This window comes from Alligator sinensis, unplaced genomic scaffold (assembly GCF_000455745.1).
Source record: "Alligator sinensis unplaced genomic scaffold, ASM45574v1 scaffold647_2, whole genome shotgun sequence".
In the NCBI taxonomy this organism is placed as follows: Eukaryota; Metazoa; Chordata; order Crocodylia; family Alligatoridae; genus Alligator; species Alligator sinensis.
Window position 1 is genome coordinate 5,338,787 of NW_005841832.1, and position 11,026 is coordinate 5,349,812.

Here is an 11,026-nt window from a genome sequence, read left to right on the forward strand (position 1 = left end):
CGGTCGCAGCCGCGCTCGGTCGGGGCTGGGCTCGGGGACCCGCGGCCCACCCCCCTGCCCTGCCCTGTCACTACCGCGCTGCCTCAGCACGACCCCATCTCCCTCGCCCGCTACCCCATTTGGGGTGGTGACCCGCGGTTTAGGAACCGCTGTCCTTTGGGCCAGGGTTTGAATTACAGTTTGACTGGGGGGCGGTTCTGAAAAATAATTAAACCGGTTCACTGATTAACAAGTCCACTGAAGCGCAGGAGCAGTCCAATCAGAGACCTCCCCCCCCTCTTCCCCCGGGTTATGATTTTCAAATCTTACAGGGAGGCTCTGGTCTCTTAAGGAGCTCCCCGGTCATTTGCACCCTGCTCCAGGCCCGGCTTTGCAATGGAGCGGAGCGGGTGCCTTGGCCTGGTCTCCGTGGGCCCCGCTGCAGGGCCAATGCAAGCTGGCTACAAGCAGCTCTAGGTGTGCTGCATGCTTTCAAGTACTGACTCCAGGCCGGGTTGGCTTTCTTTTTATACTTGGAGAATCATTTTTTATTTTGGGGTAATGATGTCGCATGTGTGGCCAGTGTAAATTTATTGTGCAGTTCACGAGCTCTTGTGAGAATTGTGCATGTGGCAGGAGTAATTTTATTGCTCAATTCGGCTCCACAAAGATTGCACATGTGGCAGGCATACATTTATTATGTGGTTCGCCAGTTCACTGTGTGAGAATTACATGTGGGGCTGGTGTAAGTTTTTTTTTTTTTTTAGCAGGATTCAAAGTTACTTGTCTGATAATTAGATTGCATTTGCAGCCTGTGTCCACTTATTACATAATTCATCAGCCAGTTGCATAATGTAGGCAATGTATAGCAGGGGCCTGAATGTATGTTTACCATTCTGTGCTCACTAAGAAAAGTCATCACTACAAATGATAATGTGAGGTGTGAACATAGATAGTGTGTGTTTATAATGGGAGGAGGTTGATCTTACTTCAAATTGAAGTGTGGTAACTTCCTTGTAATCTTGATTTGGAGTTGCATGTATTAGGTAGAATATATGTTTAAGCAGCTCAGGTAATGATTCTCCACCATGGTTCCACAGCACCCAGGGGTGCACTGATGTCCTCTCACTGTTGTCGTGGCACCCAGGGGTGCCTTGAGGTCCTATCGGGGGTGTCTTGAGCTACCATCAGGAGTGCCATGGCACTGGGGTGCCACAGGATGCCACACCACATTAGCGCTGCTAGATGCGCGAACATAATTGACAAGATGAAGCCAACCGTTTCAAATAAAAATCCATAGTGTTAAAAACATTCCGACCTGCGGTCTCTCTTGTTGCAACAGAAACATTGCTGTATTATTTTTCCATAGTAAAAAAAAAAAAAAAAAAAAAAAAAGAAAAAAAAAAAAGTGACAACTAAGCTGGCATTTTCTGAGGGGTGCCTTGAGTCTAAAAAGGTTGAGAACCACTGAACTAAGGCCATTTCTAGTGATTCTCATGCCATGGGATCCTTTGCAACATAAAAAAATGCTATATTATTTTTCCATAGCGCCCCACCTCCAAAATTAGAGTGAAATCTCAGGTGGCATTTTCAGGGGAGGAGGGGCAGGAGAGCTTGAGTCCGAAAAGGCTGAGAACTACAAGTCTATTTATTTAGTGTTCTGAGCCAAATGTGTTGTTGCTGACCACTTGCAATTCTCCACAAGCTCATGCATTAGTAAATTTGCATTGTGTTTCACACATACAGTTCTAGTGAGTGTACAATGAAGCTGTTGTAATGCTGTGACAGCCCAGTTTCCTGTGGACAGACCAATGCATAGGTTTGGGATTATCTGATCTACTACACTTTAAAGAAATTGAGATGTAAATGGGAGTATAACTACTGTCTATTCTATAGCAAATGCAAGATTACAAACTAAGGAATCTCAAAGCTCTAAAGTTCCATATTTAATCAAAAATGTATGGAGGTGTAAAACCCACATGTGGGTTTTATAGATTATGGCTTTATTCTGTAGAAGGGATAAGTGGAAATATTATCGTTGCTTCCTTCCCAGAGCCTCTGATCACTGGCTAATGCTGCAATACTGATGGCAAAATAGCCAGAACAGTTGCTACAAACATCCAGTGATCTATCATTAACTGAACCCTACCGAAAAGGTCAGTCTTGCAGCTACTGAAGGTCAGCCTATTTTCATTGCCCAAGAGTATAAAAAAAAAATACAGCCTCTCAGTTTACAGTTTGTATGTCTGGCTGTTTACTGCTTTCTGTTCTTGCAAACACAGTATTTTGTGGAATGAAGTGGAGAACCTAAGCCAATAAAAACTGAACATAAGGAAATATTGTTGAGGGGGTTTTCCTCTTCCTCTTCCTCCTCCTCCTCTGTGCACACAAAACATATCTTTGTAGAGCGTATCTAGGATAGCAACTGAATTAGCAGTTCCTGTGGTGATTAAGGTATTGAGTAGTTCCTGTTTTCACCACTAGGGGAAAGCAAATGTTAATCTGTCGAGAGATTATGTAAGCAAACATTTGTGTAACTTGATCATTGTTCTTAATTAAATACTCAAATGACATTTGTTTGTAACACAAAAATTAAACTTTGTAGAATAACAATTTTAAAAGAACAAATAAATTACCTGTCTGCTGAAGCTCACAAGACAACCAATATGCCCAAAGAAGACTACTGTATTTATTCAAATATAAGGCAAGGCTTTTCCTCCGCCCCAGTCAGCATGGGGAAAAAAGCCCCATGTCTTATATTTGCATGTAGAGAAACATCACTAAATATATCATTAAATAAATTAAATTTAATATCATCAAATTTCTGCCAGAAGCAGCACGCACTCAGTTGTAGAAGCCAACTATGAAGTTGATTGAATGCAGCCTACACTGAACATGCCTATGAAACACAAGTCCCATATTGGGCAAATATACTGATAGGGATCCTGCCAAAAGGGTAGGTTAATGTAGCCAAACTGAATAAAACAGGGTGCCTATATACATGCTCTGGGGTGGGGGTAGCATTTTAGTTAGAGCAGCTCTTGGAAGCTGCTCTAATTAAAATGCCTGCAGCATCTCATATATTTAGTGTCCCACGTTTCAAAATGGCAACGGGGGTGCTTTAACTAAGGCTTATTTGATGAACTTGTGTTAAAGCACCCCTGCCATCATTTTGAAATGTGGGATGCAGAATATGTGAGACATTGCAGCTTGCTCAAGCGTTCTAATCAGAACGTGTCGGAACAGATGTAAAAGTGCACATTGCTGTCCATCCCCCTCAGCACCGAAGTGAACCATCAAATATTAATATTTCATTACTTCTGCACTCCCATAGCTAAGGAGTGTCTTTCTTTCCTGTTTCCGATGATTCTCATTTCTTCAGCCTTAAATATCTGGCAAACCACCAAATATCTATGCAGATGAGCAGCTCTCTAGCCCCCTAGAGAGCTCCCTAGATGTGACCAGTGTGGCTCTGCCCACCATGGGGTAGAGCTGAACCAGGCAGCCCTGCGCCTCATGTTATGTGTGGCGGGCTCACTGCTCTTACCTGGCAACCCCGGCTTGGAGAAGGACACTTCAGATTGGTGGAACATTTCCACCAATCAGGTAACAGCTGTGAGGGGCTTGCCCCACCCCTGCTCGGAGGAGTGTGTGTGTGGGGAGGAAATGTGAGGAGCCCCTGGACCTGATTGAAGACTGCACTTTGCAGGTCTGGCAGACTTCTGGGGCAGGGCCTCCAGTGTAAATAAAAGCCCAGTGTGCTCAGCATATTGGGCAGTTGTGGTGAGGGACTCAAGAACAGCAGAGCCAAGAAATGCTGGGGCGCTCTCCCCCCAGTGGGCAATAGGCCCAAGGCTCCTGAAGCCGCCACTGGAGGAGCAGCCTTGGGAGTGGTAAGACTGCTCAGGCTGTTGACAGTGCATGGGGACGGTGTAGGGGGTCCTGTCCCTCGGAGCAGTGCCCAGTTCAGTGCACAAAGCCCAAGCTTTGGGAGCCGCAAGTGGCAGCTCGAGCCTGCAACCCTGGCAGGGCCAGCAGGCCACATGGTGCGTGGGGCAGTGCATGGGGCAAGGGCCTTGGGGGCCACAGTGAGGCAGCTCAAGCCCCATCTCCTAGCAAATGGCCAGGTCCCACGGTGCGCAGGGTGACGCACAGGATTGAGCCTTGGGAGCCAGGGAGCAGCAGAGACTGCTTAGGGTTAGCCACCCGGTGTCAAGATGAACGGAGCCTGAAGGGCCCGGCCTGCGCTAAAAGACCCCTTGGTGCCGAAGCCAGGGCACGGAGAAACAGTAGTGCTGCAGCATGAGGCCCAGCACCCAGAAGCCAGCAACGGTGGTGTAGCAGCTGACAGAAGCTGAGCCCTCAGTGCCCAGAGTGGGGCACAGGGTGGGGAGGAACCCAGCAGTGCAGGAGAGGCCTGGAGAGGCGCTCCAGCAGAGGAGACCCCATCGAGCTGTGCCCTGACCACCGCCACCTGAGGGAGCATGAATCTTTGGGCCCATGGGTCCCACAGGGGAAAGACATTTGGGACAGGCAAACCCAGAGAAAGGGCTAGGTGAGCAGCCCCTTGCCTAGTCAAGGCTGTAAGGGGAGGGGCCCCTGGTGCTTCCTGGACACCCCCCAAGGGACGCCATTGGAAGGAGGACTGTCTCTTGCCATGGGTCAGGGACTATATTAAGGAATAGATGTTATTAAGATTGTTCCTGTTTGCGCCTTATATTTTGTAATTGAAATGTTGTATTGTGGTGATGTATTGTGTTGATGCTGCTGAAATTGTTTTATTGTGATGGGTAAATAGTGTTATCATAGGACAGAGTAATTTTTGAAAAGCACCCTGTTGGTTTCTTGGAATGCTAGGCCCCCTAATTAGGTAGGGGTCCATTTGATGCCTATCTTTCTGCATTAAAGAAAAAGGGAACTGTTCCTCTAGGGGTAAAATCACATTTCTACTCTTATACAGTAAAATCTCTGTTATATGGCATCCCCCGGGAATGGGGGATGCCAGATAACAAAATATGCCAGTTAATTGAGTGGCCTGGGCCGCTGCTTCTCCTGCCACATCTGGGGTGTCCCGCCACCCCTCCCACAGCATCACTGCCCCTCCTGCAGCGTCGCTGCTCCTCCCACGGGCCCTGTGGGCCCCACAGCCTGTTATGCCCCTGGGACATGGGGGCTTGGCAGCGCAGGTTGCTTTGCCCTAGGCCATGGGGGCTTGGAGAAACTGGAAGTGCCACAGTGGGCATTTCCTGTTTCACTTTATCTTACAAGCTGGCATGCCGGTTAATTGAGCATGCCAGCTTGTAAGATGTTGGTTAACAGAACTTTTACTGTACTTTGCATGACCCTTTAATTGAGTACAGGTTCCCCACTGTGGGGTGGGGAAGCTGTGGGGTTTTTTTTAGGATATATTATTTTCTTTTGGGGTTGTGATTGGGAGTGATTTTCCCACAGTGTTATTTAGGGTTTGACCTCAGTTATTGGTTAATGTTCACTGTGTAAATTTATGTATATGATATTTAGTTTTATATTTATGTAGATTATAAACCGATAAATTGTATATAGTTAAGAACTTTGGGCTTGGGTTAACTCTACAGAGGAAAGAGGGATCTGCTCGAAATTCTGGCATCCCTCTCATGGCACCCCTTCCTGCCTACCCATCCCATCCGATTGAGAATAGGGCACCCCCGTGGGAGTACCCAGGTTACATATCTATACATTTTTGGAGGGCCCCAGGACTTGTAACAAGGCATGAGTGAGGGGCTAATTAGCATGTGGTGGTATCTGGAGTACATGTACATATTGAGCGGTGCTAGGCTGTAGGGTCATTATGGCTTTAAATGCTGTTTACTCTGCTGGGGCCCAGCTCAATAAATAATGAGCCTTTTGGCTTTGGACTAATACAATGCATAATTCAAAAGTGTGTTTATGGAGTGCTTATGCTGCAACTTGCAGCAGTTTGCAAAAAAGATAAAACACATTAATTCTGAATGAACTCAGTCTGTTGGTACCCATAGCAATTTGCATATATGCAAATTATGGACACATTTATTTCAAAGTAAATGTTTTTTGGTCCCTTGCATTTCAAATTAACAAGGTTTTCCTGTACAAAGCAGTATGTGTGGGGGGTGTGGGCAGACAGCTGCTGTAATGCTGACTCTGACTCTGACTCTCTCTGTGTTGGGGCCAGAATGACTCACAGCACCCTCTTGCCCTCTGCAATTTCTGCCCCTCTCCAGAACCTTACTGTCATCTGCAGCTCACTTCCACATGCTTTACTCAGGGAGGGAACAGAGCCTCAGAATCATTTGAAGTAAGGGCTGGGGAAGAGGCAGAGACTGCAGGGAGTAGTGGGGGAAAGAGACAGAGATTGTGTGCAGTATTGGGAAGGGGCAGGGGCTGGGGCATGGGGGTGCCAGTGCGGGGGAGGCAGGAAGGCTGCAGGGAGAAGAGGGGGGCAGAGGGAAGAGGCGGCATTATTTTCCCTGCTGTAACAGTGGGAGGGGGACAAATTCAAGACAAACCTCTGGTAATTAGATTCTATACCTGGAAAATTATAACGAATTTGTAAATTTTCCATATATAGAATCTAATTATTGGGGGTCATCTTAAATTCAGGGTTGACATAGTTTCAAGTAAATATGGTAGTTCTAATTTGTCTTCCTAATACAATGCCATGTTATTTTACTACCCTTCTCCTTAATTCTCAATACAGGCTTCTTAAAAGCTCTCTTGCAGTGTGGAAGGATTAAGTTGGTCATCAAAAGTAAAGGTTTACTGATGATAGGGACAGTTGTACATCAATAATACAAATATTTTATTAAACACTGAGCCATTAGAATAATAGAACAACTTGTTTCCCATGTCTCCAGGATGAGCATTGAAAAGTTGGATAAGATTATAGTAGAATATACACAATTAGAATAAACAAAAATATGAAGATAAAAGAAGAGATCTTTTTTTGCATACATACTTCCTAGTACAAATTACACTTTAATAAAACAGCAGTTGGAAAAATAGACAAATGGAGACATCATCATTTTTTTAGGACAGACTGTATAAACTAATGAATTTGAAGTGAAAGTAAAAAGGAAAAGCAGACATCTGTTACAAGACATATAACAAAAGTAAATTTGTGCATCAAGCACCTTCTCAGTGGTGGTGACCAGCCTCAAATTCCAAAATCCTAGCTGTGCCAGTGGAAAGTTAAAGAGAGTTCAGCATTTTAGATCTGGCCCCATCATCCACATACGTGGCAAGTCTAAAATATATTTAAATATAAAAATGCACAGGTCTTTAATATGAGACTCTTGCATTTATAATTTCTAAAAGGTCTGAAAATTAGATAGATTCTTCCCTTGGGTACCACTGTTGACACATTTAGAGCCAGTAGGAGTTGCAGGGAAGATCCATTGGACTTGTGCCTTTGGGCTATCTGAAAATCTCTACATTTGTGCTCATATCTATAGATTACATTTCGTCCAAAGTTTCTGGTTATTGTCAAAATTAGACACCTGCCTAGACGGAGGTTGAGGCAGGTATGGGTTATGTGTAATAGGTATCATGTATGTGCCTCAAAGAAAATGTGTTCTCTGAACATGTACAGGGCATAACCTTTCTCAGCCTACCTTGACCATCTGGATGTCTGGTGCTTTTCATATCTGCTGTGCCAGCTTCTGCAAGCTACACATGACAAGTTTTTTGTAGCACCTTTTGAGGGAAGGAAACTTTCTCCTGCCTTTATTGAGTACCTCAAATGCAGTACATCTGCTGTTTATTTGTAGGAATGCCTAGCTGTAAGTATCTTTGAATGTTGCTAAATTTCTATGAAATTTCTAATCATCTTAAAGAAGGGAAATTACTTAACATGGAAAAATCAAAAGACAACCAAGTCAAGTTTAATATAGACTTAAGCAGTCAAACATTGTCAAAAATTAACTTATGAGGCTGGATTTGTTGGCTACAGAACGCTGGTTAAGCAAGATGAAAACTCCTATATTTACTCACACAGACACATATGTAAGTACACATATGCATGCACATGTGGTATGTGCAGCTGTTACATTTAGATTTAAGTGCTGGTCCATGCAGATGTTCTGGGAGGTTAAATTGGGCAAAAAGTGGTGGCCCCGACTAAATTAATTCACCTGAGGAACTGATCTAACTTAGATCCGGAATGGGTTACTCCAGTCAACTGAATATCTGCACGTTTGGAGTATTGCCCTGGGGCTGGGAAAGCCCAGCGGCTTACCGCAGCCCTGGGACTGTGCTCTTCCTACCCTGACCGGGCTATTTTTAGCCTCCTGACCCCTCCACCCCTGATGGAAGCCTCCCCCGCTGCATCACCAGCCTCCCTTGATCTCGCCAACCCCTTTTGCAGACCCATTAGTTCCCTCTAATCCCACCTTTCCATCCCTGCCACCCTAAGTTACTTCCACTGGGTTCCCAGCTTGGCTCCTGGGACCAGCAAACATGCATGTGCTATGCAACCCTTTGATACACAATATTTTCTTTCTTCCTTTACCTCTTTCACACTTAAACATTTTAAAGAGCCCTTTCACTCCTGCTTACATTTCTGGTATCGTTCAGAAAGTTTTCCTCACCCAGATGGGCAAACATTGATGCCTTCATGATCCCTTCCCACATTACAACCCATAAAAAGTCACTTTGGAGAGAAATGTTCCATGAAAAGTCCCTTCTCAGCCATTCTGTTTGGTACGAGGGTTAAGAGTGAAGAGTTTACAGCTTTTTTGGCATATATTCTCTGGCATGCAGCTCGGTTAGATTTACCCTGGCCAGAGCTGCCCTTGGATCACCCCCAAACTGTATTAACATTACATGGGAGTCTCCTTGCATCCAGAAGGGTCTTCATTTCATTTCCCAGCCTGTCTATTGTGCCTCCAGCCCACCGGTCTGTGTACTCTGATCAACAGGGCATGTTGGGCAGCCACTAGTTTATTATAACAAGCAAACCAACAGATATTCAAAAATCAAGATAAGGTCTTTAGCCAACACAGAAGCCAAAGCATTATTTACTCCATAAAATAAAAAATCTCTTGCCATTAGGTTTTTGCCATACCCTTAGAAGTTAGAGAAAGCATTAATTAAAAGAAAACAAACCAGTAACAGAACAGCACTGTATGTTCTTTGATTGCGAAACAGTATCAACAAATAACAATCAACTAACAGACACAGCTTTGTTTGGTGCAGCAAATCATAAATTAAAAGCAGAGCCTTGATCCCATACTTCCCTAGAGTCCCCTAGCCTGCAAGCAGGAAAACAGAAAGCAATAGCATAGTTTTTAAACAATCCACAGCATCCTTATCCTGTAAATTTCTTTAATGCATTTAGCCTTATGTGAAGTTTGCAAACTTGCTATAGTTAGTATTGCTTCACAGAGAGAGAAAAATACTTTTTTCATGTTCTTTATTAAAACCATTCTGATCTCTTCCAGCAGAAGGGGTGCTTGTTTCTCCTTTTCTCAATAATTTTCTGATACCTCCTCTGGCAAAAAAAAAAAAACAACAAAAAAGAAGCAAACAACCCCCTCCCCCAGCAACTACTTTTACTAGCTTAGGTGACCATATCCTGTAACTCGCCAGAGTTATCTGCTAACAGCCAATCAATGTACTTCTTTATTATCTCCCCTTTTGCCTCTAAGAAATATCTCTGTGGTCTCAATATCTGCTTTACCTCACCTTTTCCCACCTCTTCCCGCCCCTGTATCAGTATAGTATTAGGATGCATAAAATCTGGGAATATGGGTTATGAATTTTTCCCTGTTGTTCGAGTGTTCCTCATAAATTTGGTGTCAATAAATCGAATCTACATTTTACAAACAACTCAGCTGGAACCTGAGTATTCATAAGCAAAGTAGACATATGTTAACTTAGCAACTGTAGTGCTATGTGACAAGGTTATCCCATCCTTTTTGTTTAATGTCTGTTTTAGGATCTGCATAAAGTAGTCTCCCAACTCATTTGATACTTGGTATAGGGTGCAAATATGAAATGGCAATCCTGCTCTCAGAAGAGAGAGCTTGTAAACTACTCAATAGGTAACTCCATAGAGTAAAATGCACAAAATGGCTGGGACAATTCAATTTCTTTTTAGCTTCTTCAAAAGTCTTGTAATTCTTTTCTATTCACATTTTATGCTTTTCTGTCACAGGACAGGCATTGGACTAATTCATGTTGACACACTCAAATAGACCTTCTATGATAGTTTAAAATAGTCAGAAACGATTTAAACTCTGAGACATTCTGTAGAAGTGGTGCATTCTCAATAGTCTTTGTCTATAGTTTTTGAGACTCTGTCTCAGCAGCACCCCATGGCTGCCAGGATGGAGAGTTCCTGCAGCTGGCCAGACTCTTTGTCCCAGCAGCTGTGAGGCACTGCCATGGGGCGCTTCCAGGACTGAGAGTCCCATCAGGTGCAGGACTCCTTGCCCTAGCAGCTATGCAGTGGTGCAACAGCTGCAAGTCCAGTCAGACTTGCAGCTGTGGGAGCTTGCTACTTGCTGGTGCAGGGGGAGCCTAGTATGGTGATCTCAGGTTCTCCCTGCACCGGCAATAAGATGTAATAGGATCTGGTGCTGGATCCCGTAATCACGTCTCTTGCTATGCATGTGTGGTACAGCAAGAGGCGTGATTGTGTGGATTGCACATCAGATCGTATCACGCCTTTATCTGAACATCTAGAGGGGCTCTATGATGCTGGAAATAAGTTGATTTTAAGGGTTTTTTTAAAGCAACTGTATTTTTCCTAACGTTCAAGCTATAACTAATTGTGCAGTCTGCTCAGAATCTCCTCTAGGTTTTGTAAATATTCTTCTTAATTCCTCCCTGTTATTATGTCATCCAATAACAGCCAACATTATTTTTCCTACATTTCCCCTGGCTGCTCCCTATGGTTTTTCATACCTTAATAGTCCCTTATGTGTGTTCACTGTCAGCAATTTTTGTTTTACTGTGGTCCCAATGCTATCTTTGTAAGGTCTGGGACTAGTCTAGTTTGCTAAACTCTATCCTCCCCCCCCCCCCCCCCCGT

At 44.2% G+C, this 11,026-nt stretch overlaps 1 protein-coding gene across 1 annotated transcript in view; it reads left to right on the plus strand.

Annotated features, from left to right (window-relative positions):
* The first annotated feature begins 257 nt into the window (after window positions 1–257).
* The window catches only part of FRRS1 (ferric chelate reductase 1), a 66,814-nt gene continuing 56,045 nt past the window's right edge, over window positions 258–11,026 (plus strand). The window contains exon 1 of the mRNA XM_025197405.1: window positions 258–456. The gene's annotated coding sequence lies outside the window, so the exon portion shown is untranslated. The remainder of the gene's footprint in view (window positions 457–11,026) is intronic.